Below are 5340 nucleotides of genomic sequence, written 5' to 3'. Positions count from 1 at the left end.
CCCCCCATGCTCTGCTTTCTGTGTGGCTGTGTTCATGTCAACAAGAAGATTCAAGTGGTCAACAGGTGACAGTTGACGTGCTCCCCAGGCCTTGGTGAATTCTATCACTTGACACCTAAAAGGAGCCCAGTGGTTTTCTCTCTCACTCTCTCATCTTGTTCACACGCTAAAAGTCTCCACCTCCTTGCCCTGCCCACTTTGGTTCTCCTCATCTCTATGTGCAGAGGAGGGAAGGAGTTGGCATCTGCACTTCCCCTAGTGTGTAACTGATGGTCGTCAGGCAACAGGTATAAGCTTTAACCCATGAATTTCAGAATTCCTAAAACATAAAAATTTCAGGGTGGTTTTTACATGGAATCTAGCCCTGCCCTGCTGCTGAGGAGAATTGCATTCATTATTCAGTAGACAACACTGAAAGTCCTAGTCCCTACAGCCCAAGGGCAGCCCTTTTGCATAGCATTGCCCAGCTCTAATTGTAGCCACCCTATAAAGGGAACAGTATGCTTCCTATAGAAACACAGGACTTGCTCAATCACAGAAAGGCAACAAGTGTGGCCACTGATCTGCTGCTGGGAGGACGGGTTTCACTGGAGCAATCTGGCCTGAGCCCCTTTCCAGTTTGTGGGAGGGAATGTTGAGCTTTCTCTGTCTCAGTTTCCTTTCTGATTTAACCCTCTGCTAGGCAGAGGGCAATTTTAGCTCTTGAGGATCCTATTCTCTGTCTTCCAAAGGGACAGTCAGCTACTGGGCAAACTGCTCCATTAACTCACCAGACACATGGGAGAAAACACAACAAAAACCCTCTTTCTCTGTTTAAAGAAAAAAATCTTAACTCTAAATGTCTACTGCCATTTTTTTTCTTGCCTTTAGAGGCCTGCTTTTACTAACTAGGGAGAGACCCACCCTGTAGAGGTTTTTGTCCCAATTTGTTTCTTCCTGCCCTTAGCACAGGGCTGTAAGCTAAGAACCATCTTTATTCAGTCCTCCCCCTCCTTCCAAGAGCACCCTTCTAGGGAGAGTGGACTGGCAGAATTTTCTGAGGTGGGGCATCCCAGCACAGGTGATTTTGTGAGCAGATCTGAAAACAGCTTTGTGGAATTGTGCACAGGTGGATGGTACATCAGTCAGGATGGACACAGAGGGAGCCAGGAGGTGCCTCCCTCTCAGCATGTGGCCAGGCCAACAAATGCTTACTGAGAGCTCCAAGGGCCATTGCGTTTACATCCTCTAAGCCAAAGAACCACTAGAAACCATGAGCCAGGGAGCCTTTCTCCCTGCACTCTTAAAATTTCTCCATTCAGACTCTTGGGATAAAAGTAAAAGGCAAGCCTGGAGGTCATTAGTGACAACTGAGTGCCCCAAACTCCCATCTCCTGCCCCTTTCTTTCAAGAAAATTCCCATATATCCCTATGGGGCAGATGGGCATGCAAACTTGGTCACAGCTTTCTGGAGACTCTAGGCATGCGGTTACTTGGCAGGGTGTCATGGGAGGGGACCTTTTCCTGGTCTAGAGACAACCGCCCATGCCCCAGAGTCTGGTGAGTGGTGGGCTATACTGTCAGGTGCCTCTGTGCCCTGCCAAAGGGGCATGCCCTATGTTCCCTGGCACTGCCCACCCTGCTCCCTGTAACCACCCCTCCTTCTAACTCAAAAATGAACACATTCAATTTGGAATCTGGCTTTAACAGCATCCCAACCTCCTAAAAGAAAAAGCCTTCTGTGAGCCTTATGTGTTTGACACATGGTGCAGGCATCATTACTGGATACACCAGAGGAGACTCTAGGGCTCCGGTCCAATTCCCAGGGGGAAAAAAAAGCAAGTGGGGTATCTGGCTTCTAGTTAATGCACAGATAGAGTGCAGATGAGCCCAGATGGTGGCAAGGGGAGCCAGGACCCAAATTCAAGGCCAAGTTGCACCTCCTGGTGAAGCAGAGCATGTGCTGTCTCTTTAAGGACCACCAGGTCTTTTTGCCCAGGGATGTAGGTGGAAGCTCACACCCAGTCTTTCTCTTCTTCTTTTCTCCTGATGGGAACCAGCACATCAACTATGCCACTGTGTTCACCCATGGAGTGCCTCCTGCAACAGTGGAAAGAATTAGACTCCCCCTTCAGATGTCTTAATAAGTTCACAGGATGGGAAGAAGTGAACAAAGTAAGTCCCTAAATCCTCTGAAAAAGGTTTGCTAGGACGTAGATCTGAGGTGAGAGAACCCCTCACCAGGCCCATTCCAAGGTAGTCGCTGGGAGTTAGCTTGGGAACCATCGGCTTGACGACCTCCCTCAGATTCCCAGCTACTGCTCTAAGCAAGAGCCTATCAGCAACTCTGCCTGTCTCTCTAGGAGGTCAGGGTAAGGCAGCTTCCAAAACCTTCTGCCACTGGTTGATTTCTTCATAATAGTCATCCTTTCTAGAGTGAGATGGAATCTCCATGTTGTTATAATTTGCATCTCTAGTAACCAGTGATGCTGAACAATTTTTCATATATTTATCTACATTTGTATTTCTTTATTTGAGACTGTGCATTCATTGTAGGTGCCCGTATTTGGATTGGGCCTTTAAATTTGGGCAGCGTCTACTTTAGAGAATACAAACTAGTAGAAAACAAAAAGCTATAAGAAACAAGATAAAATTTCACTACACACACAAAAAAAAATAGGAATTCAACAATGGCTGTTGTATTCCACAATGTTGTCTTCAAATTATTTGTTTAGGTTATCAGATATAAACATGCAAATTTGGTTTCAAAAAGTTATAAGAAATTAAAAAGGAGTAGAAAAAATTAAGCATTCATTAACTGTTCCTTTCAGTGGACCGGCAGAAATCCGCAGCGCAGTTATCCAAGCTATCCTGTATATATACTTTAATATATATTTTTCACTTTCTTCCTTTTGTCTGTTTCCTCATCCCAGTTTTTCCTTCAGTTTGAGCACATTCTTTCCCTTTCATAGAATCTCTTGTATGTACCTTTCAGATTTTATTTTCTCTTTCAGCTTCTTACACTAGTGAGACAATGCAATGTTTGTACATGTGGGTCTGACTTATTTTTCTCAAGATTATGGTCACTAGTTGCATCCATTTACCTGTGCAAGCCTTGGGTTTATTTTTTATATAACTGAGTAACACTTCATTATGTAAAAATATCACTTTTTATCTATTCCTTAGTTGATGGAAATTTGGATTGCTTCCAAAATTTAGCTATGACAAATTGTGCTGGTATAAACACAATTGCACATATATCCCTTTGGTATGATGTTTTTAGTTCGTTTGGAAAATGCACAGGAAGTGAATAGCTGAGTTGAATGGGATTTTAAATACTAGTTTTTTTGTGAAATCTCCATACTGTTTTGCACAGTAGTTGTGTTTTTGTTTTGTTTTGTTTTGTTTTGTTTTGTTTTTTCTCACAACCTGCCACCATTTTTTAAAAATGTATTTGGTTGTCACAGGGTCTCACTATGCAGCTCACCCTCATAGTGATCCCCCTGTTTTCAGCCTCCCCAGTGCTGGAATTACAGACACGCGCTACTACGCCCAGACTCTGTGGCCCACTCAGCCTCCCCAGTGGGCAGGGCTGGCATAGCGGGTGGTGCTGGGGATTGAATCATGATCGATCCCTGCGAGTCCCTAAGCAGACATTTTAGTCTGTTGAGCTACCTTGTCATCCCTGTCAGCATTTGTTATTGGTTGACTTCTTGATGATAGCCATTCTTTCAGGGGTGAGATACAATCTCAGTGTTGTTTTAATTTGCATTTTTTAAATGACCAATGATGTGGAACATGGTTTCATATGTTTGTCATTTATATATTTTTTTAATGTATTTAGTACAGGGTCTACAGGGTCTCACTACTTAGATCGAACTCGTAGGGATCCACCTGATTTCAGCTCCCAAGCGCTGGGATTACGAGTGCACCCCACCAGGTCCACTCTCAATCACCATCACAGCACGCCCCAGGGGGCAGAGCCAGCATGGCTTGTGGTGCTGGGGATCACAGCCCCAGCCCCTGCGCTCTGCCCAAGCGGACACTTTAGTCTGCTGAGCTATCTGGCCAACACCCAGTCATTTTATTTCCTCATCTGTGAAGTACATATTCATGTCTAATGCCCAGTTTTGGATTGGGTCTTTGAACTTTGGAGGCCTGATTTCTAAAACTTTTTTATATTTCTAGATGGAAGTCCTTTCTCTGAGGGACAGTTGGATAAAATTTTTTCCCACTTCATGGTTTTCATTTTACTTTTGATGATTATTTTTTATTATTATTAATTTTATTGAGAAACAAATAGCAATGAGACAGTTTCAAAGCTGGCTAGTGGGACAGTTACAATAATTAATACATAGCATATTGTTGTCTTCATATTAGTTATTCATTGTACAAGATGCAGAGGTAATAACCTGTCCAAACACAATTCGTGCAAATCTTTCTTCTCACTGAATTAAGAGAAAGTAGCTGTATATCTATCCTATTTTGAACATACAGATACAAAATGGTCCTTCATTTATATCCCTTATTTTTGTTTAGTTTTGTCAGAGATGGGTATTCTATTGTCATTTAAATATTGTAGGTGCATGAATTCAGCAAAAAAAAAAATTCTATATAGTGCAGGAGTCCATAGTAGTAGTGGGTTATCTGTAGGACGGGCAATGCCAGAAGTTGTTGACTTGAGCCTTTTACAGCTCAACATATTAATATGGCTTCACTCTTTATGCCTCATTCTTATACTTTTTTTCTGGATGGTTAAGACCAAGATAAACCAATACCTATATAACAAGAAATGTAACTTTTGTATCTGCCAAGATCAGTCAAATTCACTCAGGATTTAGCCTAAAACCCTGTACCGCAGTTTGTAAATCCTTTGTCAGTGTCAGCCATGTGGATGAGTCACAGCCATTGCTTGACCAATTTGTTCTCTGTGAAAGCCCAAGGGAATGTTTTCTCTCCATGTGGCTCTCCTTAAGAACATTATACATCATTGATCACTTTCCTCTGTGGCCTCAGAATCTCCTTGATCAGAAAATTTGGGACACCACTAAGTTGCAAGATGTTACAGTACAGACTCTCTTATGTCCTGAGTCCTCACTGACCTTGAATGGCTATGGCTAAAATGTTGGCTGTCTTTGTAGACCTCCATTTTCTCTAATTTTTGGTCTGCAAACTTAAGTTGTTAATCCTCCAGAAGAGAAGCTTAACTATATTATTACTCTATAACATAGGCAATTGAGCTTAACCTCACTAGCTGTCTGAATATGAAACATCTTAGACATAACATGGAGCAGGTATTTTCCATCAAGTATTGATATGTTAAACTTTCAATCCCTACAGGATATGAAGAAAAATAAATAA

At 42.4% G+C, this 5340-nt stretch overlaps 1 pseudogene across 1 annotated transcript in view; it reads left to right on the top strand.

Moving 5' to 3' along the window:
• The window catches only part of LOC101591520, a 15110-nt pseudogene that overhangs the window by 9035 nt on the left and 735 nt on the right, over nucleotides 1-5340 (top strand). The window lies entirely within an intron of this gene.

The sequence above is a fragment of the Octodon degus genome, unplaced genomic scaffold (genome assembly GCF_000260255.1).
Source record: "Octodon degus isolate 3935 unplaced genomic scaffold, OctDeg1.0 scaffold00048, whole genome shotgun sequence".
NCBI lineage: Eukaryota > Metazoa > Chordata > Mammalia > Rodentia > Octodontidae > Octodon > Octodon degus.
The sequence above is the reverse complement of the archived record's forward strand: the minus strand, read 5'-3'. Positions and strand labels throughout refer to the sequence as shown.